We start from the raw sequence: 27,670 nt of genomic DNA, 5'->3' as shown, positions 1-27,670 counted from the left end.
AGCTAGTTTCCTTCGAAAACCTATTGAGATCTTACTACTCCTCTGAGCTTATGCCGCCTCTGTAAAATCCGACCAAAGCAAAACCATATTCATTAAGCATGAGGAAAAACGCTCCACCTGACTAAACATGAGTTTACGATGCTGAGCAGAGCCTACTTGTTCACAAAGGTCCAGAAGCTCCGCAGAAAAGTCAGCCAAGCAATTTGACAAAAGAGCGAGTTACGAAGTATTCAAGCAGAGCCATCAGACGCTATTGTACTTACTATACCTCCGGAACTGAGAGCTCAAGGCAAAACTTCGGGCCATCATAATGGTGCAAGACAGGCCTGAAAGCGTCTTGCTCCAATGCCTTGCACAGTTTCGGGACACACATTCTCACCTGGGTCTGATATACAGCAATAACTAAAACAGACCTTAAAATGAGAGAGCTATTGACTGGAATTTGAATGGGAGAGTCTACAGAATCGAATCAGAACTACCTGAGCAGGGAATCTCAATTCGCCTTTACATTTTCTATCCTCCCATGCATTTGGATCAATTGTAGATCCCGATGCTGTTTCTGTAGCCTGCACCTTGGCTTCGATGTTGAATCGGAAACCCTTGTTACTGGGAAATCCAACTGCTATCTTCATCGCAATTTGAATAATTTCTATGTCGGAACTTCTGACATGTCACTAGCTCTCGAGAGACTATGATGTCGTCTGAAGGTTTTGATGCAAATCTAGTTTGCTGGTTTGATTTTTTTATTCAACAACGTTCCCCTGTTGATTAGCGGATACTCGTCGCTCGCACTCCCATGACATCAAGGCATGATCTTAGAGTTCATGCTTTTCACGGTTTGGAACATTTTAATCCGAATACTTGGAATTTGTCCAACTTTACGAATACATTATGGATAAGTGTGATATCCATTGACTTTGCAAACATTTCAATCGGAATATCTTAGAAGTTTGTATGCAACAAACAAAATATCATTCTATAATCCAAAAGGATAAGTGTGATATCCAAGACTCGTAGCAGATCGCGATATCATTCCACAATCCAAAGGACAATACTGACGGATACTCGACGAAAATGAAAGAAAAGAAGCTAAAACGATGTCTCATAAGCATATGCGTAATCAAACTAAAGTAGTACTATACTGATACGATAAAGTGGACTCACGAGAAGACCAAACCATTATAATATCACTCACGATCAACCAGGAGGTAAGGAACCTTCCCCCACTTGATCCTTGCCATGAGTGTCTCATAATCTTTCTCTTCCGGTTTCACGCTAATCAGCCCACGGAAGCCGTGCTCGGCTCGAACCGGAGCGCACCCTGCTCCCGGCAGCGGATTCCATACTCGATGCAAATCTTCCTAGCATCCGGGTAAGTTTCCTCATTCTTCTCTTTGTAAATGGAGAAATGCTTGATAAGTCCTTCAGCAAAAGCCAGCTCTTGCCGCTTCTTTTCAGTCTCGATGGTGAGGTAGATGTACCTGCTAAGTTTGCAGGCCATCGAACCTGCAGTACACGAATTGCTCAACTTAAGACAAGACAGACACCATGGAATTAGTGAACTAGCAGCAGAACAGAACCAGCAGCAGAACAGAACAGAGCAAAGAGGAAATGCAGAGATAAACTTAATTCATAGAGGGGGAAGAGTTCAACGACAGACAAATAGAGGAAGAAATTGGACAGAGGAAACTAGCTCGGAATTCAACGGCAAGGTATCGGCGGCAGAGCAGCAGCATCATCATCTAGGAAAACATTCAATCGACAGACAGATTATCAAAACAAGGCCAAGACAGGGGGGAAAACGAGGAGGGAGGGAGGGAGGGAGCAGCATAGCAACAGCAATGGATTGCGATGAATGAAGAAGAAGAAGCAGCAAGCAAAATCAACGCAGAAATGATGCCATGACATGAAAGACTCACTACTCACCGTCACAGTGAAGCAAGCGAAGCTCTGCTCTGCTCTGCGGAAGAATGAAGCTGCTCTGCAGAAGAAGAATGAATGAACTGAAGAAGCAGAAGCAAGAAGAAAAAAGTAAGCAGAAGAGCCCGGGTAACTTGCCGCAAATTGATAAAATGACCAAACTACCCAGATGAAATCAGGACACTACTGGGGACTTCATCTGGGTAGTTTGGTCATTTTCATCCTCCGTTTTCACGGCAGCGAAAACGGCCGCTGCCTGCCGTTCATGGTTTCAATGAATTGGATTTACTAATATTTTTAAGAAATAAATTTAAAAAAGAAAAACTTAAGCAAAGGGGAACCCATCCTGAAAGCAAGAACACCAAATCTTTCAATTTGTTCAGCTGCAGATCTGATTAGGAACCCAACCATCAAGAGCTGCTGCTTCCCGGTTGAACCAGAACCCCTAGTTCAGCCAGTCCAGTTGGGCCAGTTTATAGATCAAGTTTATACCTGTAAAAATAACTATGCTATCAGCCGAAACCCTGGCTAGGTCAGGAAGAGTCCTGCTGAGATACTTCAGGGACAAATAATCCAATGCGTCCGACACGATGACGAGAGAAGATGACTTTGGCCTGTGAGGGAGAGGGAACTTAATGTCTGCATGAGAAGTCACCTAGAAGGAAAAAAACCAGCGTTCAAATGATGTTTAGGAGGCAACTGTACGCCAACAAATTATCAAATGTCTAAAGACATCATCCCTGGATCAAGCAGGGTGATCTACTCCAAATTTTTGGCTCCCACTTTGTCAGAAACAAGTAATATAAGGAAAAGATACATTTTGTCACACTTCAAGAGTGGTTTTATAATCCTACTGATCACGTGAATGATAACCTAACACTTTTCTTTCTTTTCTTTGTTATAATTGCTTTTATAGAAAAAGAAAAATGAAGAAGCTACAGAACCCATTTCCCAATACTGAACACATTTATTTGCTCTAGTTTTTCAACCTCAGCTCACCCACATCTAATAACTAGCAAAGTCATTCCATGTTCATCTCAAAAGATTTCTTGATTTAACTAATCCAGTATATTCAAACAACCAAAAATTGCTGGACAACCCGAGAAAATACGTACCCTGCAATACATTTATCATGTGAAATGTAAAAGTATTCACAAGTTAATTCTGGTTTTAACGCAACGGCAAATGCTGGAAGCCTGGAAAAGAGATTGTAGTGATAGTTTGAGTAATGAAATTAGGGGACAGAGTCACATTGAGGTGGTGCAAAAAACACCGTGCTATCTACCTTCAACCTTGCTAAAATGATTCCAGCTTTCTTCCAAATAAACCTGTAGGAATATTACAAGTTAATCAACATGCTAACGTAAACCAAAATTGAAATTATAACAAGGATAGACCTAATCCCTGCTAAGTGCATCACAAAGAAGAAAGGACTTAAGAATGTTGGCACCCTAGAGTTATGGAAGCAATAAGTGAAATATAAGAAATTAATAATGCAAGAAAAATGACCTGAGCCACAGGCAAAGCAAATAAGCAGGACTGCTCCCTGTAGAATTAATGAAAATGGAAAAACAAGCCACAGTAAGAAATGGAGTTTGACGTGTTCATATTAAAATACTTTCCAATGGGAATGAGAAAGGAGAAAAGAAAAACACGAGGGAGAGAAAGAGGAATGCTACCAAAAGGACAAGAACAACTGATAGCAATGGTGAAGATCGGGACTTCGAATGTAAAGATCCAGCAAAAGGGATTCCACGGTCGACAAGTCGGCGACTGGAGCCTACTTGCCTGCTCACCATTGCTACTTCTTATTTAAGAATAATGTATCTGCCTCCACAATAAACAGATAAACGGGAATATCCTTGTGTTATAAAATAAAAAAATAAATAAACCTAGAAGTAAAGCGGTAACAAGCAGTGCTAAGACAAATATTCATGCACTTAATTTACAAAATACAGTGGAGAAGAAATCAAAAATAATTCTGGAATCCCCGAAGAAACAAAAGACAAACATATCAATAAAATACTACCGAAAGAAAACATGAACAAGTCTTTTACATTTATATCAAATGCATACATTGTATTTTCTACCGATACTCAAAAATTCAGAATAACTGGATGCTCACATTTTGGAAACCTATCCACTACAGTTGTATATGCTTCTCCATTATCTCCATGAAACCCTCAAAGATGGTGGAAGCACAGTTAGTGTGTTTGCATATGCGTTTGTGTTGTTATGTAGATAAGGACTCCTTATAGACCCTTTGCTTGTGAACACCCCAAAAATCTCATAGCTCCAGATAAGCCCAGCCACACTGGACCAATAAGGAGTCCAGTTTCTGCAACATGGTTCTATGTCCCATTAACTCCAGGGTTCCACCCACTAACTTAAACAGCTCGACGAACCAAAGGTCGTAAGTTGGGTATGGCAATGCCCCAAATGCATTTAATAACCCAATTTCATCCTCTGGTATATATCAGATTCCAATTCTGACACTCAAATAGTTCGCCTCTATACTCACAAATAATTTCCATCGACTATAATTGGTACCCAGTTATAAGAACTGGACACAACATGTACTTCCCAAACTCAGCTCGCAAGGCAAATATTGCAGAAGCGCCACCGACATCAATATACAAAAACAGCAGACCTTCTGGAACTTCTCATTTCCAAAAAATTTGTCTTCAAGGTACTAACTCCATACTTACCATTCTAAAAGAAGTAGTGAATAATAATTTATCAAGTTCTCCACCTAGACCTAATAAATGGAGAACCTTGAGGCCACTAGTTCTCCCCACAGTAAAGCAGCCTCTACAAAGAGTATCTTGTTTGTCCAATTAGAAACTAAATTCTAGAGTCAAAACCGTCCTTTTCACCCTTCCCTTGGCATAGGAAATAGAGAGCACTTCCTTAACCTACCCCCAAGAAGCTGCAATCTTGAAGCCAACACATACCGAGATCGACTTATTTAAGCTCGACGGAGACCGCACACCCGAGACAGTCGCATCAGACAAAACCCCCAAGCACCCAAATATCACCCGTATATTATATTAATCTCAATAGCTCCCGAAAGCGTCCAAGAGATGCACAGATTTAACATTCCTAAATAATTACGAATCGCCTCATTCACTCCCACATATCGAAACAAAATTATGACTTTCCAAAAATCGGATGAGCCAAATCACTCCTCATCTACGAAAAAGCTTCTCAAACATCTCCCCAAGCTAAAAACAGAACTCTGAAACGATGAAGCTTGATCAAACCTGCAAGAGCGGAGCGGAGAGAGCAAGAAACAAACGCTTGGAGCAGAGACTCACCTCAGATCGACGATGGAGAACACCGCATTGAGATCCGAATCGACGAGGAAGCTCCCAGATCCGTGCTCGGGGAAGCTCCCGAATCGACGAGGAAGCTTCTCAAACATCTCCCCAAGCTAAAAACAGAACTCTGAAACGATGAAGCTTGATCAAACCTGCAAGAGCGGAGCGGAGAGAGCAAGAAACAAACGCTTGGAGCAGAGACTCACCTCAGATCGATGATGGAGAACACCGCATTGAGATCCGAATCGACGAGGAAGCTCCCAGATCCGTGCTCGGAGAAGATTGCGGCAATGCGGAATGCGTCGGGAGGCCGAGGAAATGGATAGTTAGGGGAATTTGCGATTTTCCGATGTGCAGTGTGCGCTTGAGAGAGCGAACGAAGAATGGAAGCAGGGGAGGGGAACACGTGCGGTGGGATATCATTATACCATAGACGTACAGTCCACGGGCGGGAACTCGGGGCAGTTTGGTCATTTTATTGGATTTTAAAAAAATTTAACTCAACTCCACTTATTTTCAATTTAACAACACAATTATTATTTTTTCATTTTTAAAATTTTTTTTAACCATTCAATTTAATTTTTAATACTAAATCCTCTCAACTATTCGTTACTTTTTCACTCATTTTTCTCATAATTCAACAACATAATCATTACAAACAAATTAAAACAAAAACTCAACTCAACTTATCTCTAACACTAAACACATTATAAGCAACTGTCATTCCATTTTATTTTTCTTTTAAAAATTTCTTGAGAGAGAATAAATAATTCAGAGTCTATAAAAAATTCCTAAGATTTATCAAACGCAATTTGAAAGAGGTCACGAATTAAATACCACAAAGAACAATCAAAGCAAGAATTATTTTACGTATTTACATTAATTGAAAATAAGCAACAAATAATAGAGAATGAAAGTACAAATGAATTAAATTATGTTATATTATATCATATCACATTACATTATATTATTATTGTTTTGTTATATTATTTTATATTATTATTATTACTTATTTTCATGTTAAACAATGTATATATTTACATTAATTTATTCGTACTTTTTAAAAAATAAAATAGAAACTTGACGGTATGAACAAAGAACGTACACTACTCGAGAACTTCTGAAATGCTTCGGGTTTATATAAGTAATGTATATATTTTACATTTATTTATTCGTATTTTTAAAAAAATAAAAAAATAAATTCTAGAATATGAAAAAAGAATGTACTATCTACCAAAACTTTTAAAATGCTTCCGATTTATATAGATATAGTATAGATATAGATATATATAGATATAGATGTGTGGGACAAACGATCCCGCAAACCTTCATCCTTAGCACCAAAACATCGATATGATTTATATTCCTACCAGTGATGTCTGTTGCAGCCGCTCAAGACAATGTATCCACTATCCACTCTTGTTAATGTTAATGTTATATCCATAGTCTATCAACACCCTCTTCCAGATTCCGGCCCCTTCCCTGGCCACCGCGTCGCTCTCTTTGCTCAAGTGAACCACTCGTGCCTACCACACCTTCTGCACCTCATCTACTCACGGTCATGAGCGTTGTCATCATCATTCTCTATCTAGCCCATGCTCGTCCTCTCTTACAAACTCCACCAGCCCCTCGGCAAGCATTCTCTCTCGAATGACTCATGCTCATTCCTCACGTCAGTGTATCCATACCTGCAACGACCGACATGCATGGGAACAAGAGATTTAGATTAAGGGAGTGAAATTTTATTGGAGCAAATAGGAAGGCCAAATGTTCATGTTGAAACCGGAAAAATAAGAGTATTTATTTATTCGTTAATCTTTCTGTAAATCGACTGTGAATGCTTTATACATATGGATATTTATACATTCAAGAATTTCTTCAACTATTTTTTCTAGACTCATATCTATTAAATTTTCATTGAGCTTAGACGGGTTCAGGCCCATTTCCACTTAAAAGCTCAAGCTGATAAGTGGTGGTACCTAAGTCTCATATAAACCCATGGATATTCTTTTTCTTTTCCGATGTGGGATTTATCCCATTTTACTCCTCAACACCCACCCTCACGTGCAACGTGTGGTCTATTTCTGCCTACACGTTGTCATGTGCCCTTAAACACCCGCCCTCAACAATTGATCTCGAGCCGGGCTCTTCTTCCGTGCTCGAGCAAGAGGGACTAACACGAGGCGCACACTTTGGCTGCACTCGACATACTGGGCCTGGCGTAGTATGGGTGTGCACACGCGCATAGGCACGCATACGTGTAACCTAGGCTCTGATACCATATTAAATTTCCATTGAGCTTAGACGGGCTCAGGCCCATTTCCACTTAAAAGCTCAAGCTGATAAGTGGTGGTACCCAAGTCTCATATAAACCCATGGATATTCTTTTTCTTTTCCGATGTGGGATTTATCCCATTTTACTCCTCAACAATATCAATCATCTATACTACTTTCAAAAGGGATAAGGTTTTTTTGGTCTAACATTCGATTTCTCAAAATATCCTTCTTCCAATTCGATTAGAAAATGTGCGTCGTTGGATATAAGGTCAGCTTTGTATATTCGAGTTCCCACTTCTCTCTTAACCTACATTTTTCTCCTAAAATTTCTCCTTTTTCTCTATCCCTCTCTCACTTCTCTACTACCGGCATAACTTCTTCACATTTCAGGTTTTTATAATAATTTAATAAATTTAACTCTCGAGATCAAGTTTTGAAATTTTGACGAGGCATGTACTGTTCCGAGTAATTAAAGTCGGCAAGAAAATTACTATGGATTGTAAAAATTGAACTTCGGTAAAAAATATTATTTAATGAATTTCGCGCGTAGCATGGGTCTAAACCTAGTTCTTATATATATTTGTCTTTAACTGAATACGCAGCTAGGGGCAGATCTATATGGGAGTTAATGGGGGTCAATTGACACAATTAATTTTTAAGAAATTAAATGCAAGTATTAAAATTAGTGAGCAATTTGACTAAATAAATAGTCCAAATTTGAATCAAATACAAAAATTGACTATTGATTCTCTGTTGTGATAGACCTATATTTTGTTTTTTTTTAATGTTTCATTCCCTCCCATATTCTCTTTTACTAGAAAAGTAATAAAAAAATATGAACTCGTTTAAATTATTCTCAATCTCAAATTTTACATCTCATCAGTGTCTCTCCAGGTATTTAGTAAAAAATGAAATAGTATTTAGTCCATTTCATCAATGTCTCTCAACGTATTTAGTCCAAATAAATGGTACAAAATATAATTAAGACCCCACTTCTTCTCCTACTCTAGAAAAAAATGAAAAAATGAAATTTGAATCAAATACAAAAATTGACCATCGATTCTCTATTGTGATAGACCTATATTTTATTTTATTTTTGTTTTTAATGTTTTATTCCCTCCCACATTCTCTTTTACTAGAAAAGTAATAAAAAGAATATGGACTCGTTTAAATTATTCTTAATATCAAATTTTAAATCTCATCAGTGTCTCTCGAGTATTTAGTCAAAAATGAAATGGTAGTTAGTCCATTTCATCAGTGTCTCTCGAGGTATTTAGTCCAAATAAATGGTACAAAATATAATTAAGACCTCACTTCTTCTCCTACTCTAGAAAAATGAAAAATGAAAAATGAAATTTGAATCAAATACAAAAATTGACCATCGATTCTCTGTTGTGATAGACCTATATTTTGTTTCTTTGTTTTTTTAATGTTTCATTCCCTCCCACATTCTCTTTTACTAAAAAAGTAATAAAAAGAATATGGACTCGTTTAAATTATTCTTAATCTCAAATTTTACATCTCATCAGTGTATCTCGAGGTATTTAGTCCAAATAAATGGTTCAAAATATAATGGGCAAATTACAAAAAAAAATCAAAGTTTTGTAAAATGTCTCAGTTTTGTCCTAAATTTTGTTTTGTAACAAAAAAACCATAAATTTTCTAAAATGTCTCAAAAATGACCTCCGTTATAACTTCCGTCAATTTTTGCCTACGTGTGGCCTACGTGGACTGTTAAAGGGACCCATTAGCCTACGTGTGACCTACGTGGACTGTTAAAGGGACCCACCATCAGCAGCAAAAATTGACGGAAGTTATAACGGAGGTCATTTTTGAGACATTTTAGAAAACTTATGTTTTTTTTGTTACAAAACAAAATTTAGGACAAAATTGAGACATTTTACAAAATTTGGGTTTTTTTTTTGTAATTTACCCAAATATAATTAAGAACCCACTTCTTCTCCTACACTAGAAAAATGAAAAATGAAATTTGAATCAAATACAAAAATTGACCATCGATTCTCTGTTGTAATAGACCTATATTTTTTTTGTTTTTTATTTTTTGCAATGTTTCATTCCCTCCCACACTCTCTTTTACTAGAAAAGTAATAAAAAGAATATGGAATCGTTTAAATTATTTTTAATCTCAAATTTTACATCTCGTTAGTGTCTCTCGAGGTATTTAGTCAAAAATGAAATGGTATTTAGTCCATTTCATCAGTGTCTCTTGAGGTATTTAGTCCAAATAAATGGTACAAAATATAATTAAGACCCCACTTCTTCTCCTACTCTAGAAAAATGAAAAATGAAATTTGAATCAAATACAAAAATTGACCATCGATTCTCTGCTGTGATAGACCTATATTTTGATTTTTTGTTTTGTTTTTAATGTTTCATTCCCTCCCACATTCTCTTTTATTAGAAAAGTAATAAAAAGAATATAGACTTGTTTATATTATTCTTAATCTCAAATTTTACATCTCGTCAGTGTTTCTTGAGGTATTATTCTTACCAAGTAATTCATATTTTGTATTTTTTATTACTAAATAGTTAAAACTTATTTTCAATGGTTGAAAGCCACAAGACTACAAATACATGAACAAACATAAATGTGTACACATAAATATGTACCCAAAGTAATATTAAATATCATTGATGATGGAAAAGTGAATTTCGTTATTTTGATGTGAGCACGCACGGGCAAAGTCAATCTTTGTAACCAATCAAACACACAACATGCACGCATCAAAAAGGGTCCTGCGACATGTGTACGCATATGCTAGTAGCAAAATATTATCTTTGTATATTCTGCGCTAAACATACACTCATCAAAGGGGGCCTTTCACTAATTAAGAGGAAAATCTAAGCATTAAGAGGAATCGGGAATTATATAGAGAGAAATAAATTAGTGCCAGGCACCTGAATTTGAAAAGTTCTTAATTCAGTTTTGAGACGGCCACCGAGCAAAAGAGAAAATGTTAAGGGTTGAGCAATAAAAAAGGATGAAATGTGAATTCACATCAAAATCACAAATAAACCCTTCTGGATATATTATCCTCAAGCACACATCGAGTACCTACACTATCTGATACTTCATCGAGCAAAGCATACATAATTTTTGGCATATGCTAAATCAAGTACATTATTGTCCTTCCTTCCCTGGGCTTCTTTCACTACATAGTAACCCTATATCGAGCATGCAAGCCCACCCACCTCACGAGGAGGCCTAGCCAACCCGATTAACATCCTAAACCAGTTCTTTGATTGATGAAATTTAATCAAATAGTAAGATAATCATAGTACTCCCTCCCAGGACTTAGAACTCATACCAATTATTCTTCGAGGTGAGAATGCAATCATAAACTTGGGATGGACGTCGGGCTCTTCGAGGTGGGCATGACTTTGCCTGTTCTTTTCTTCTTTGTTTTTTTTTCCTCATCTCATCTTGCTCGTAAATTCCAGATCATTAACTCATTTCGTCTTGATCGTCCTCATTTTGCTTGCCTCATCTTGCTGGTCAATTATATTCCACCTCATGAAGCTCATCTCTCCCTTCATGTACAAGAGAATCATCACAAGAATTTCGAAGAATTGGTGATTTTACTGAACCTCTAAAATGCCTGCGGCCATCCGTCCATAATCGATTTTTCAAAAGACAATTTTTCGATCGAGCCAGAAAAAAAATTTCAATTAGTCTTCCTATCATCAACCGTAAGCACTAGACGATGGACACTTGCATAATGACACCTAGTTATGAGACGGAATAAGAACTGATCTGAATGATGATTCAAAACAATTTACAGGCCAGCCAAGTTCTAAAGCCAAATTTCACAATTTCATGAAGCTGAAAGAGCTAGCCCCATTTCAACAACATTCTCCACCAAACCGAATCATCATCAATTAAAATAAAATAGCAAGAAATTCGATCCATCGTAAAAGATTAGCAAAATTAAGTACCAGGTTTTTCACAATTATTCCAAACCAAATATATATATTCAGAGCTCATGAATAATTATCTTCAAAAAAATAAAATATGTACTAAATCGCTTACCATAGACTAATTAAACCCTCTTTGATTTCAACAAATAGAACCAGATTATGACCATTTGCTCAATCAAATATGACCATTGCCCAATCAAATAAGCTGCACGCAAAGTTAATTACCTGGGCAAAATCAAGAGGTAATTCTATTTAAGGGATGAAGGTATAGTAAAATTAAGTGAAGTTCTAGTGATACTGTTATGAATTTGCCGAATTACTTGAGTTTCGAACCCAGATTTGAAGAGATTTAACCTATAGCAAGTTCGAAGAAAGAAGCGAGGGGCAATTATCTGATCGGCAAAATTTGATCAAAGGAAGATCGTTTGAGGACCATATTTGCCCAAATAATATTTCAGGTTTCATGCCCTAGACAGACCAATCATGAATTGATTTATCGCGAATTTAAATCGAAGAAGGTTTTAGGGTTAAGGGTTTTAGGGTTTCAGGATTTAGGGTTTCAAGATTTAGGGTTATAGAATTTTGCAATCGGAATTTGTTATTTTATCATCGGATTTATTTGATAGGAGATATAGATTTAATGTTATGTGATTTATTTTGTAAGAGAGGATTAAGGGTATATTAGGTACTATAAAATTAAAATAATTGCTTTGATGAGATACTGTTTTAGTATGGTACTATTGGTTGCCTTATCCTATAACTTTAGGGCATAAAATGTCCAAACTCTTATTAAATTATTCTATTCTATGCCCTTATCATATAATCTCTAGTATTTTTAGGTTTTTGGGTGTAAGGGCTTTGGGTTTTAGGATTTTAGTGTTTTAGGGTTTTGGGTTTAGGGTTTAAAGGTTTTATGATCACCTATAATTTCCGAGAAATTATTTTGTTTTTTTTTTTTTCAAAACCATATGTGGATAGAAAAATCGTCTATGGATGATTTGAATCCTATTAAAAATGATAAAGATTATATTGTAAAAGGAAATTATATTTAATTAGGTAATATAGAATAAGGGTTAATTAGGCAAAAAAAAAAAACGAATTTTGGCATGACTGATTTGGAGTTTATAATTGGTAATTTGGGTTTGCTTATGTCATATAGAATGGACGAACCCTTTTATTTATTAGTTTGGAAAAATAGCCGCTTCTCTTGTTGGAGGAGGTAATGCTTACGAAGGCATTGCCGCTTCACTTCTCCAGGCCGAGGCTTTCGGCCGTGTCCCCCCATCTCCGTCGCCTTCCTCCAGCGGTAAATATGTACTGCTCACTTCCCTAGCTCCCTTAATGCAATGCGCCACTGAAGCCCGGGGGGGGGGGGGGGGGGGGGGGGGGGGGGGGGGGGGGTGTTTGTGTGTGTGAATTGGACCTTCTGTTGTTGCAAATATGGAACTCGCGTCTAATCGCTTTGTCAGGCTGAGCAAAATTTGTATTTTATTTTATTTTATTTAGTTGTTATGTCCAGCTTGTCTTGGTAACTCATGATGGAATCGCAAGTTTTAGAAAGTTTTGAGCTTGGTTTCTTGTGATGAATCAGTCTGAGGTTGATGTAAATTGTATCTCTTTCGCGGGCTAGGAGGGTAGGTCTGGTTTCCAGATATTTAATCTTCTCGAGGTGTTTAGAATAGGAACTGCCATCGAGCAGAGGATGGAGATTTGCATCCCATGCGTTCAAAGTTGGTTGCTTTGTTGTTTAAGTTTATAATCTGGCGAAAGCGACGACTAGTTTCTTTTCCCCCCTTCTTCTTTTTAGAGGCAACTGCTATTCACTGTAAGATGATAAATTTGCATGTTTATTCTTCCCTCCTGAAAAGCCAATTATGGTTTGAGCTTCAATTCCTAAGAAAACAAGCAGATGCTGCAGATATGTGGGTAATACAATGCGTGCTGTAGGGGTTCTCAAAGATCCCTGAGAAGCCTAGCTGCTTATTGGAGTTGACCGGTTACGATCTGATCGGGCTTCCTTTGAAGTCCCCGCTGTCATTGAATGAGATTATTCATGCTCTTCCGATGATGACCATCCTGATGAACAAAGGTACCGGGATTGTGACTAGCGTACCAAGTGTTGCCCCTGATGACTACATCTCCCTGCATGTGTTGAAGACAAAACCAGCCCTTAGGGAGAAAAAATACCGATTATAAATTCCTGAATTTGGTGATAAAGCAGCCGAGAAGGTCTGCAAGGACATGAAGATTGTCAGTCAGAAGGAGAAGGTGAAGCTTGCAGAAGCAAAGCAGAGGACATATTTGAAAGGCATCAATGAAGGGACAATGATCGTGGGAGAATACACCGGTATGAAAATCCAAGAAGCAAAGCAGCTGATCAGGAGTTTGCTTATCAAGACAGGCCAAGCAATTATCTATAGCGAACCAGAGAAACGAGTCATGTCAAGGTCTGGCGATGAATGCGTTGTGGCTTTGACAGATCAGTGGTTCATCACTTATGGAGAGCCCGAGTGGAAAAAGATGGCTGAGGAATGTGTTTCTAGCATGAATCTGTATTCTAATGGAACAAGACACTGCTTTGAAAGCTCATTGGACTCGCTTAATCAGTGGGCTTGCTCACGTTTATCTGGCCTCGGAACTCGCATCCCTTGGGATGAGCAGTTCCTTGCGGAATCTCTCTCCGACTCCACCATCTACATGGCTTACTACACCATAGCCCACCTTCTTCGTGATGGGGACCTGCATGGAAGGTCGACTTCATCGTTAAAGCTCGAGCAGATGACTGATGAAGTCTGGGATTTTGGTTTCTGTGGCGGGCCACGCCCAGAATTCTCTGATATTCCTTGTTCTATCCTCAATAAGATGAAGCAGGAGTTTGAGTATTGTACCCGTTTGATCTGAGAGTTTCAGGCAAGGACCTAATTAAGAACCATCTAACTTTCTGCATAAATAACCATACAGCAATCATGTCAAAGCACCACTGGCCTCGCGGCTTTAGGTGCAATGGTCACCTTATGCTGAATAATGAAAAGATGTCGAAGCAGACTGGGAACTTCAAGACCCTCCGTGAGGCTATCAAGGAATTCTCCGCCGATGCCACAAGATTTTCACTTGCTGATGCTGGTGACTGTATCAATGATGCCAACTTTGTGTCCGATACTGCCAATGCTGCGATCTTGCGACTCACCAAAGAACTGTCCTGGATGGAAGAAGTGATAGTTGCAGATTCTTCTTTGAGATCTGGCCCGCCATCTACCTATGCGGACCGCGTGTTTGCAAATGAGATTAACATTGCAATTAAAATGACCGAGCAGCATTATCAGAATTGCATGTTCAGGGAAGCTCTTAAGACTGGATTTTATGATCTTCAAGCTGCGAGGGATGAGTACAGATTCTCGTGCGGTTCGGGAGGCATGAACCATGAGATGGTGCGGCGCTTTATGGACGTACAGACAAGACTCATCGCCCCTTTCTGCCCCCATTATGCAGAGTATGTTTGGCGGAAGCTCTTGAAGAGGGATGGCTTCGTGATTAAAGCAGGTTGGCCAGTCGCCGATTCTCCAGATCTGCCCCTACAGAGCGCAAATAATTACCTCAAGAGCACAATTGTGTTGATGAGAAGGTTGCTCCAGAAGCAGCTGTCGCGATAGATGAAAGGAAATAAGGAGGGAATCCCAGTTGCATCACTAACTGAAGGGAAGATTATGGGATTGATATATGTCAACGAGCAATTTGATGGCTGGAAAGCCGAGTGCTTTAGGATTCTGCAGCAGAAGTATAACAGGGAGAGCCGATCTTTTGCACCGGACAGCGAGATACTTGAAGCTCTGAAGCAGGGCTGCATAGGTCAGTCAAGTGACTTCAAGGAAACCCAGATGATGTGTTTGCCCTTCTTGAAATTCTTGAAGGACGAGATGATCGCTCCTGGTGTTCAAGCTCAGGATCTCAGGCTTCCGTTTGGAGAGATGGATGTTTTTCGAGAGAACCTGGACTTGATCAAGAGGCAAATCGGTCTTGAAGAAGTGGAAGTCTTGTCTGCAGCAGACCCTGATGCTATTGCTAGAGCTGGCACCTTGGCTTCGATGTTGAATCAGAATCCCCCGTCACCAAGAAATCCGACTGCTATCTTCATCACAATTTGAAAAAGTTTTAATTTTCTAGTGCTATTATATTTGATAAGAGCTAAGGAGACCGAGTCTATACAAGCCAAGGCTCTTTTCGTTGAATAAATTTTTGGGAGCACTGTGAGTACTCTATTCCCTCTTGAAATGGCGCATATAGGTAAATAAATGTGTGTGTATATATATATATATATATATATTAAAAATGATCGTTGAGATGATTTACTCAATGGAAATTGGAAGAATAAATGATTTTGAGATATATTATTTGTGGTGTTATGATTTGCTTGTTTGAAATTATGCGACTTCCTTTTAAGAGGCATGTGATGATTGCAGGAGCTTTAGTTATGTGATCCTTCAAGAAGTATGGATTGTATAAATTGATTATGTGCAAATGATTTTAATATCATCGTTAAAGCATGTAATGTGATATTGAAGGGTCTATATGGTTGCAATTTGATAGAGCTATGTTGATGATATTTGTTTGTGGTTATAGTCATTGGACCGCTGATTCGACGGGATATAGAAATGGACGCTAGACCGCTGATCCAGCAGGATATAAAATGGACGCTAGTTGGAGTTTGATGATAGGTGGCCCCGGCGTATGAGAGGTGATATGGGAGTTATGGAAGAGTGGATTGAATTATGCAGGGTTACGGTACCATCTTAACTTGTTACAAGAAAATGCGATCATGTGGCTATATTGGTTGAGTGGTGTCATACATTGTGTGTTAGGATTAATTGAGAGTGGAAATGATGATGGTTGATCTTGTCTGTATGTATTCTAAATATACTTAATTGTTTGTGGGATGTTAGAGCCTAATTTGTTAAATGCTTAGATAGTGATTTTCTATGAAATGCTGGTTTAATGGTATTTGTTAATTATATGATATTGAGTTGCATGTCGTGTATGTGATTGCTAGAGCTTGGACACTGTGAAGTATTTGTATATATTGTACATATTGTATGAAATTATTATGCGATAGTGAATTAAAGGAATGTTCTAATGTTATGGTGGAATTTTATGGATACTTAATTTATATAAAACGTTGAGATTTATAAATGTTTGTTTGTGAGGTATAAAATGTTTTATGGACAGATGTTGATTGAGAGGTATTGGTTGATGGATTTGGATGTGGTATATATTATATATATATATATGTATGTATGTATATATTTAGTTAATTAAGGATTAATATTCATTTAATAGTTCATTTTACTATAAATTTTGTACTCACTGAGATGCAACTTACATCCTGCATATATTTTTTTAGATAAGCTTCTATCTGTGTCGGAGAGCCATTGTTGGAATCAGGGATTAGCTCGGAGGACTATATAGGGACTTTAGTTATTTGATAGGTATTCTTTTTAGTATAGAATGTATTTGAATATATTACGATTTGAAATTTTTGTTTAGTCAGTTTAGTGATGTGGTTAAGAGAAAAAAACTCTTTTTTGGAATGTATATACATATTAGAGTTTGCTGGATTAGATATATATATATATATATATTTGGGAGTTTATGAAAATCAAATTTTATGCGAATAGTTATTTAATAATGAAAATTGAGAAAATTTAGGAGAAATTTTAGTGAAAATTCGAGTCATCATAAAAAAAAGAATGACAATGGCGTCAGCTGGCATTATATAGGCGGAGAGAAGCAGCGCTTTGGCCTGGGAATAGGTGAAATTCAGTCGTAGACCCCCCTGCCCGGAGGCCGATGCTGGCGGAGGAATGTTTGCATGCATGTGTGTAATAACTAACTTTTATTCTTTCTTTAATTTAATTTAAATAATAAATATAAATTTGGATATATAGAATATATATATATTCATTTATATATATATGAGAGCCCCTTCCCCGCGGCTCTTTGTTGTCAGCCCCGGCTCACGGCGGCTAGAGGAGAAACGCCGGGATGCAGGCTTTGGATCAGTCAGTTTTTTCGTTCTTCCCCCCTTCTTTGAATTGTACTTTCCCAGTGTTTAACAAAATTTGATTAGAAGTTAATTAACGATTCCATTAATTGGTTTCGAATTTCGTATGAAGCTGTTCATTCCTTTTGCCAATTTGCCATTCCTTTTGAAGCATTTGGGTCCGTCCCCCTCTGAATGCGTAATGGAAAGGTGCACTACCTTAAAACTTAAAAGGAGAGAGCTATTGAATGGAATTTGAATGTGAGAGTCTACAGAATCGAATCAGAACTACCTGAGCAGGGAATCTCAATTCGCGTTTACATTTTCTATCCTCCCACGCAGTTGGATCAATTGTAGAACACCACAACACCCCCAGACAACCCCCCCCCCCCCCCCAAAAAAAAAAAAAACGTCGAAAATGAATTCCGAAATATAGAAATGCTCGAGTTCAACTTAAGATACTTTAAGAGTTGCTTCCTATCAAAGTCGAATGGAGAAAAGAAAATACCGGATACGGTCCATCTTTCGATAAAAACTCCGTAATATCCACAGGATGCTCTTGACCAACTAATTTTAAGCCAGAAAGTCTGAAACAAATTATCCTCAAAAATACCAGCAACCAATGAGCGGTGTAAATTGTAAAGAAACATGGGTAAGCCTGGTTTTATGGCCTGGACTGAATTTTGGACCTTGGAGGTAAACCTACTGAAACAAAATATCACAAAATCATAAACTCAGATTAAAGCAACAACTGACTAAAAACGAAGCGCAGATTCTCATACAAGCATTGTTACAGATGATTATGCAGATCCCAGATGTATAAGTCATACAGGTACAAAATTTCTTAAACAGCGCAGTATGTTTATCGTTTACCATAATGAACAACAAGAACTTTAGTCATTGATTTGATTGGCACAGGACTTTTGACGAACATAAAGATCAGAAGGGGAGGCTCGATGTTCAATATTTGTGCAGTTAGTTGATGAAGATCAGAGAGCAAAAAAGCATAATCTAAAATCAATATGAGCAAATATTTGCACGCTTCTCCCCATAAGCTTTCCTGTTTTAGGATTAGATAGATCAATTCCATGACAAAGGACTTATTTAACCTACAAAAGTAATAAACAAAAACAAAACAGAATATGTAGCCCAGCGCATCGAAAAGTTCTCTTCAGATTCAGAGAAAATAAAAGCACATCAAATAAGAAGAGATAAAACAAGAACTCCAACGAATGATATGTTCCAACAAGAGTTTGCTGACTATGTTCTGCATCAAATAGAAAGCAGACATAATCTTGCAGTACTCGCTCACTTGATCTTTTGAAACGAGAACCGATGTCGCAATGTTCTCGAGAAGCATGACCTGCTCTGTTACACTTCCTGTCACACAGTCAGATAAGCGGTTCAAAGAAGAGAACATAAGACAAATATGAGAATGCAAGCCAAAGAAGGAAAGACTTTATCACATATTTCTGAAGTCGGACAAATTCCAAGGTTTCAGATTGAATGTTCCAAACCGTGAAAAGCATGAATTCTGACTCCTTGTCTTGATGTCACTGAGTGTGAGAATGCAAGCAAGGAAAATGGAGAACTGAACATTCGAGGTAGGACATAACATGTGGTGGCATGTCTCTTTTGAATTCCAATAGAATAGATGAAGCAGTCAATTATGAGTAAACAGATTCTAGCATAAATTTTATCATCAAACAAAATTAATCTCCTTTGTGTGACTGCACACAGTAACAGTCCGTGCTGAAATGATTTAGGCTATGAGAATTCTTGCAGAATAACATACTTAATGGAGCCTTCCCGAGATCATTGAGTCCTGCTATGGTCCTCAATATCAGTGTGTTCTGCAATTCTCAATCCATCAACAAAAGTTCCAGCTCAAATACAATATCTCACAACTGAGCAAGCTAGAACACTCGATTATTCAAAGAGGATAGACACTCAAAAAACATGGAGAGAAAGCGGTATAGGCCTCACCTGCTTATCGAGTGGGTGCCTGGAATCATTGGCATCGAGATGACATGATACGATCGTCACAGCTAAGCACACCAACGGCCTGACTCTCCAATAACCACTCGCCGGCTTGAGCCCGAGCTGGGAGGAGCCTGACCTCGTGTATCTCGAGCTGGAACCTATGGAATTAAGAACAGTTCGTTCACATAACTGATCGAACTTAAAATCTTTTCATCAAATTTAGGATCTCCAAGGCTTCAATGAAGATGAACTCGTGATAAGCTCTGCAGACTGATAACCCAAATTCCTCTAAAGGAAATAGAATCAAGCTCCATCTATTTCAATAATATGTCTGCCTACACCCGAGAGGGGAACTTGGCAAAGAACAATGATAGATGGAAAAAGTCAGACAGAGTCCACCAAAAAATTTGGCAAAAGAACATCACTGAAATAAAGTTTGCATTTTCAACATACCCGCTAATCAACAAGGGAATGTTCTTGAATAAAAAATCAAACCTGCAAACTAAGTTGCACCAAAAAAGTCAGATGACAGCATAGTCTCTTGAGCTAATAGTGCATCAGAAGTTCCAAAGTAAAACTTTTTCAAATTGTGATGAAGATAGCAGTCGGAGATCTTGGTGACGGGGGATTCTGATTCAACATCGAAGCCAAGGTGCCAGCTCTAGCAATAGCATCAGGGTCTGCTGCAGACAAGACTTCCACTTCTTCAAGACCGATTTGCCTCTTGATCAAGTCCAGGTTCTCTCGAAAAACATCCATCTCTCCAAACGGAAGCCTGAGATCCTGAGCTTGAACACCAGGAGCGATCATCTCGTCCTTCAAGAATTTCAAGAAGGGCAAACACAGCATCTGGGTTTCCTTGAAGTCACTTGACTGACCTATGCAGCCCTGCTTCAGAGCTTCAAGTATCTCGCTGTCTGGTGCAAGAGATCGGGTCTCCCTGTTATACTTCTGCTGCAGAATCCTAAAGCACTCGGCTTTCCAGCCATCAAATTGCTCGTTGACATATATCAATCCCATAATCTTCTCTTCTGTTAGTGATGCAACTGGGGCTCCCTCCTTATTTGCTTTCATCGAATGCGACAGCTGCTTCTGGAGCAACTTTCTCATCAACACAATTGTGCTCTTTAGGTAATTATTTGCTCTCTGTAGGGTCAGATCTGGAGAATCGGCAACTGGCCAACCTGCTTTAATCACGAAGCCATCCCTCTTCAAGAGCTTCCGCCAAACATACTCTGCATAATGGGGGCAGAAAGGGGCGATAAGCCTCGTCTGTACGTCCATAAAGCGCCACACCAGCTCATGGTTCATGACTCCCGAACCGCACGAGAATCTGTACTCATCCCTCACAGCTTGAAGATCATAAAATCCAGTCTTAAGAGCTTCCCTGAACATGCAATCCTGATAATGCTGCTCGGTCATTTTAATTGCAATGTTAATCTCATTTGCAAACACGCGGTCCGCATAGGTAGACGGCGGGCCAGATCTCAAAGAAGAATCTGCAGCTATCACTTCTTCCATCCAGGACAGTTCTTTGGTGAGTCGCAAGATCGCAGCATTGGCAGTATCGGACACAAAGTTGGCATCATCGATACTGTCACCAGCATCAGCAAGTGAAAATCTTGTGGCATCGGCGGAGAATTCCTTGATAGCCTCACGGAGGGTCTTGAAGTTCCCAGTCTGCTTCGACATCTTTTCATTATTCAGCATAAGGTGACCATTGCACCTAAAGCCCCGAGGCCAGTGGTGCTTTGACATGATTGCTGTATGGTTATATATGCAGAAAGTCAGATGGTTCTTAATCAGGTCCTTGCCTGAAACTCTCAGATCAAATGGGTACCAATACTCAAACTCCTGCTTCATCTTATTGAGGATAGAACAAGGAATATCAGAGGATTCTGGGCGTGGCCCGCCACAGAAAACAAAATCCCAGACTTCATCAGTCATCTGCTCGGGCTTTAATGATGAAGTCGACCTTCCATACAGATCCCCATCATGAAGAAGGTGGGCTATGGTGTAGTAAGCCATGTAGATGGTGGAGTCAGAGAGAGAGTCCGCAAGGAACTGCTCATCCCAAGGGATACAAGTTCCGAGGCCGAATAAACGTGAGCAAGCCCACTGATGAAGCGAGTCCAATGAGTCTTCAAAGCAGTGTCTTGTTCCATTAGAATACAGATTCATGCTCGAAACACATTCCTCAGCCATCTTTTTCCACTCGGGCTCCCCATAAGTGATGAACCACTGATCTGTCAAAGCCACAACGCATTCATCGCCAGACCTTGATATGACTCGTTTCTCTGGTTCGCTATAGATAATTGCTTGGCCTGTCTCGATAAGCAAATTCCTGATCAGCTGCTTTGCTTCTTGGACTTTCATACCGGTGTATTCTCCCACGATCATTGTCCCTTCATTGAACCCTTTCAAATATGTCCTCCGCTTTGCTTCTGCAAGCTTCACCTTCTCCTTCTGACTGACAATCTTCATGTCCTTGCAGACCTTCTCAGCTGCTTTATCACCAAATTCGGGAATATTTATGATCGGTATTATTTCAAAGGGCAACACCCACTCATCCTTGAGACCAAATTTCTCCCTAAGGGCTGGTTTTGTCTTCAACACATGCAGGGAGATGTAGTCATCGGGGACATCACTTGGTACACTAGTCACAATCCCGGTACCTTTGTTCATCAGGATGGTCATCATCGGAAGAGCATGAATAATCTCATTCAATGACAGCGGGGACTTCAAAGGAAGCCCGATCAGATCATAACCGGTCAGCTCCAATAAGCAACTAGGCTTCTCAGGGATCTTTGAGAACCCCTGATATGCAAGGTTACGGGCAGCCCGATGTGAAATGATGAACACTTCGGTTTCATTAACCTCAAAGGCTCCGTATTGGCCCTCAGGCAATACCCAAGCATTCGTCTGCCCATACATCGTCTCCGGTCTCAAAGTAGCAGCAGCCAAACACACTTTCTTGCCATCCAAAACCCCCATCTTTGGAGGAAAAGGCGGGACCACTTCCATCTTGATGAGAGTGTAATCCTGAGGCCGAACCCCTTCTCCACTTGTCCGGTCATGATCGCCGCAAGGCTGACCATCTAAAGGAGAGTATATTGTGTATCGGACATCTTTAACAATCTTCCCCATAGATTTCAGCTTCCTCATCTGCCACCTCACAAATGAATCATAGAAAGGGTTCGCATCCGTAGTAATGAAGGAACGCCTCCAGTCACAACCTAAGCCAAAAGCCTTGAGATCATCCATGGCCAGAGGAGGAAAGAAGGTCAACCAGTTACGTGGGTTTTGAAGCCTTGATATGTCACTGTCAGAGAGGCCGACACTTCTCATAATCTCCCATTGGTACAACTGCCCACCTGATTTTGCAGCAGCCTTAGACTTCTTTCCCTTGAAGTTATCCTGTAACCACGGCTCATAAGCAGTATCATCCGACGCGTCTGCCTCTTGGTTCACTTGCTCCTCCTCCTTTTTGGGAAAAGAAGCTGGAGGATCACCAAGCTGTTGGGCTTCCCGAGCCAGCTTATCAGCGGCTACCTTGATTGGCATGCCGGTGCAGTGAAAAGCAAATGGCAACAACACATTCGCCCCTCGAAGCCTATGAAAGGCAGCTGCAAATTCAAGCTTTGAAAACGAGAAGGCATGCCCCAGGTGCAAATACCCATTCATATAAGGGTATGGGAAGTTTCCAAAGAACTTCTCCCCTGGTTGAGGAGGCTTCTCACCAGCATCAGCCCTGAAAACATCATTTTCCGTCCACCAGGTCTAACTGTGGCCTCAATTTCCAACAGACGGTCCCTTCCAGCAAAGTTCTTCCCAGCCCCGGCCAACTGACTGTAACTGCAGAGAATGAATACAAGGTGATGAAAACCATTAGATTTGTATACGTTAGAGGAAAATATTGATTTACAACGCCAGTACTATGAAACCAACCCCCGCAGCACCGCAGTGTATTACCCACTTTACTGAACATGTGCAGCATCTGCTTGCTTTCTTAGGAATTGAAGCTCAAACCATAGTTGGCTTTTCACGAGGGAAGAATAAACATGCAAATTTATCATCTTACAGTGAATAGCTAGGAGGGGGAGGAGGAGTGAATCGGTAGTTGCTAGTCGACGCTTTCGCCAGATTATATACCTAAACAACAAAGCAGACAACTTTGAACGCATGGATGCAAATCTCCATCCTCGATTCGATGGCAGTTCCTATTCTAACAACTCGAGAAGATCCAAATATCTGGAAACCAGACCTACCCGCCTAGCCCGCAAAAGAGATACAATTTACATCAACCTCAGACTGGATGACAAGAAGGTCCAACTCTTTTTCCCCCTCGCTTCAGTGGCGCGATGCATTAAGGGAGCTAGGGAAGTGAGTAGTGCATATTTACCGCTGGAGGAAGACGACGGAGATAGGGGGCACGGCCGAAAGCCTCCCCCTCGGCCTCGACCTTGGCCTGGAGAAGTGAAGCGGCAATACCTTCGTAAGCATTCCCTCCTCCAACAAGAGAAGCGGCTATTTTTGCAAACTAATAAATGACAGGGTTCGTCTATTCTACATGACATAAGCAAACCCAAACTACCAATTGTAAACTCCAAATCAGTCATTCCAAATTCTTTTTTTTTGTGTGCCTAATTTACCCTTATTCTATATTACCTAATTAATTATAATTTCCTTTTACAATATAATCTCTATCATTTCTAATAGGATTCAAATCATCTACACAGGATTTTTCTATCCATATATGATTTTGCAAAGAGATAATATATTTTCTAGAATATTATAGGTAATCATAAAACCTTAAAACCCTAAAACCCTAAAAACACTAAAACCCAAAACCCTTAAACCCAAAAACCCTAAAAATGCTTGAGATTATGTGATAAGGGCATAGAATAGAAAATAATTTAATAAGAGTTTTTACATTCAATTCCCTAAAGGCATATGATAAGGAAATCAATATTACCATATTAAAACGGGATCTCATCAAAGCAATTATTTTAATTTTATAGTACCTAATATACCCTTAATCCTCTCTTACCAAATAAATCTGATAACATTAAATACATATCTCCTATCAAATAAATCCAATGATAAAATAACAAATTCCGATCGCAAAATCCTATAACCCTAAAACTTTAAACCTTGAAACCCTAAATCTTGAAACCTTAAAACCCTAAATCTTGAAACACTAAACCCTGGATCCCTAAATCCTGAAACCCTAAAATCCTAAACCGTAAAACCTTCTTTGATTATTGCGATAAATCAATTCATGACTGGTCTGTCTAGGGCATGAAACCTGAAATATTATTTGGGCAAATATGCTCCTCAAATGATCTTCCTTTGATCAAATTCTGCCGATCAGATAATTGCCCCTCGCTTCTTTAATTCTTCGAACTTGCTATAGGTTAAATCTCTTCAAATCTGGGTTTGAAACTTAAGGAATTCGGAAAATTCATAACAGTATCACTAGAACTTCACTTAATTTTACTATACCTTCATCCCTTAAATAGAATTACCTCTTGATTTTGCCCAGGTAATTAACTTTGCATGCAGCTTATTTGATTGGGCAATGGTCATATTTGATTGAGCAAATGGTCATAATCTGGTTCTATTTATTGAAGTAAAAGGGGGTTTAATTGGTCTAGGATAAGCGATTTAGTACATATTTTATTTTTGTGAAAATAATTATTCACGAGCTCCGAATATATATATATATATATATATATATATATATATAAGGTTTGGAATAATTGTGAAAAACCTGCTAAGTGGTACTTAATTTTGCTAATCTGTTATCTTAAAATGCGGGCTTCGATGTATCGAATTTCTTGCTATTTTATTTTAATTGATGATGATTCGTCTTGCTGGACTATGTTGTTGAAATGGGGCTAGCTCTTTCAGCTTCATAAAGGATTGGTTAATTATGAAATTTGGTTTTAGAACTTGGCTCGCCTATTAATTGTTTTGAATCATCATTCAGATCAGTTCTATTCCGTCTCATAACTAGGTGTCGTTTTGCAATTGTCCATCGTCTAGTGCTTACGGTTGATGATAGGAGGATTAATTGAAATTTTTTTTCTGGCTCGATTGAAAAATTGTCTGTTGAAAAATAGATTATGGATGGACAGCCGCAGGCATTTTAGAGGTTCAGTAAAATCACCAATTCTTCGAAATTCTTGTGATGATTCTCTTGTATATGAAGGGAGAGATGAGCTTCATGAGGTGGAATATAATTGACCAGCAAGATGAGGCAAGCAAAATGAGGATGATCAGGACGAGATGAGTTAATGAGCTGGAATTTACAAGCAAGATGAGATGAGGAGTACTCATCAGGAGATTAAAAAAAAAAAAGATCAAGGGAGGGTTGAACTTGAGGACAAGTTTGGCAAAGTCATGCCCAACTCGAAGAGACCGACGTCCATCCCAGGTTTATGATGGCATTCTCACCTCTAAGAATAATTGGTATGAGTTCTAAATACTGGGAGGGAGTACTATGATCATCCTACTATTTTATTAAATTTCATCAATCAAAGAACTGGTTTAGGATGTTAGTCGGGTAGCTAGGCCTCCTCTTGAGGTGGGTGTGCTTGCATGCTCGATATAGGCTTGCAATGTCGTGAAAAAAAGCCCAGTGAAGGAAGGACCATAATATACTTGATTTAGCATATGCCAAAGATTAAGGGTGTGTTATAAACAATGTTCAATTCAACTCAATTCAACTCCTCTTATCTTCAATTCAACATCACAATCATTACTTTTTTTATTTTTTAAATATTTTTAACCATTCAATTCAATTTTTAATATTAAATTCTCTCAACTATTCATTACTTTTTCACAATTCAATAACACAATCATTACTTAATCATTATTTTCTCTCAATTATTTTTTACTTTTTCACACTTTTTCTCATAATTCAACAATACAATCATTACAAACCAATTAAAATCAAAACTCAACTCAACTCAACTCTCAATCCAAACGCACTCTAAGTATGCATGCTTTGCTCGATGAAGTATCAGATAATGTAGGTACTCGATGTCTGCTTGAGGATTATATATCCAGAAGGGTTTATTTGTGATTTTGAAGTATTTCATCCTTTTTTATTGCTCAATCCTTAACATTTTCTCTTTTGCTCGGTGGCCGTCTCCAAATTGAATTAAGAACTTTTCAAATCCATGTGATTGGCACCAATTTATTTCTCTCTATATAATGCCCGATTCCTCTTAATGCATGGATTTTCGGCTTAACTAATGAAAGGCCCCCTTTGATGCGTGTATGTTTAGCGCAGAATTACAAAGATAATATTTTGCTACTAGCATATGTGTACACATGTCACATGACCCTTTTTGATGTGCGCATGTCGCGTGTTTGATTGGTTACAAAGATTGACTTTGCCCATGTGTGCTCACATCAAAATAACAAAATTCACTTTTCCATCATCAATGATATTTAATATTACTTTGGGTACATATTTATGTGTACACATATATGTTTGTTCATGTATTTGTTAGTCTTGTGGTATTTAACCATTGAAAATGGGTTTTAACTGTTTAGCAATCAAAAATACAAAATATGTAATACCTCGAGAGATACTGATGAGATGTAAGATTTGAGATTAAGAATAATTTAAACGAGTCCATATTCTTTTTATTACTCTTCTAGTAAAAGAGAGTATGGGAGGGAATGAAACATAAAAAACAAAAACAAAAACAAAATATAGGTCTATCTCAACAGAGAATCGATGGTCAATTTTTGTGATCGATTCAAATTTCGTTTTCATTTTTTTAAGTGTAGGAGAAGAAGTGGGGTCTTAATTATATTTTGTACCATTTATTTGGTCTATTTATTTAGTCAAATTGCTCGCTAATTTTAATACTTGCATTTAATTTCTTAAAAATAAATGGTGTCATTGACCCCATTAACTCCCATATAGATCCGCCCCTAGTTGCGTATTCAGTTAGAGACGAACATACATAAGAACTAGGTGTAGACCCACGCTATGCGCAAAATTCATTAAATAATATTTTTTACCGAAGTTCAATTTTTACAATCCATTGTAATTTTCTTATCGATCTTAATTACTCAGAACAGTATATGCCTCGTCGAAATTTAAAAACTTGATCTTGAGAGTTAAATTTATTAAACAATTATAAAAACCTGAAATGTGAAGAAGTTATGCAGGTAG

The 27,670-nt window shown here is 38.5% G+C and overlaps 1 long non-coding RNA gene and 2 pseudogenes across 1 annotated transcript; 1 reads left to right on the top strand and 2 right to left on the bottom strand.

Moving 5' to 3' along the window:
- Nucleotides 1–3,753: 3,753 nt before the first annotated feature.
- LOC116198651 lies at nt 3,754–5,651 on the bottom strand. The gene is made up of 3 exons (XR_004155361.1): nt 5,447–5,651; nt 5,238–5,367; nt 3,754–5,158 (listed from the first exon to the last, which is right to left on the bottom strand). It is a non-coding gene; the product is annotated as an uncharacterized LOC116198651 (long non-coding RNA).
- Nucleotides 5,652–12,872: 7,221 nt separating this feature from the next.
- LOC116198912 lies at nt 12,873–15,813 on the top strand (annotated as a pseudogene).
- A 3,949-nt stretch (nt 15,814–19,762) lies between these two features.
- Nucleotides 19,763–24,984, bottom strand: LOC116200351 (annotated as a pseudogene).
- Nucleotides 24,985–27,670: the final 2,686 nt, after the last annotated feature.

This window comes from Punica granatum, chromosome 3, assembly GCF_007655135.1.
Source record: "Punica granatum isolate Tunisia-2019 chromosome 3, ASM765513v2, whole genome shotgun sequence".
In the NCBI taxonomy this organism is placed as follows: domain Eukaryota; kingdom Viridiplantae; phylum Streptophyta; class Magnoliopsida; order Myrtales; family Lythraceae; genus Punica; species Punica granatum.
The sequence above is the reverse complement of the archived record's forward strand: the minus strand, read 5'-3'. Positions and strand labels throughout refer to the sequence as shown.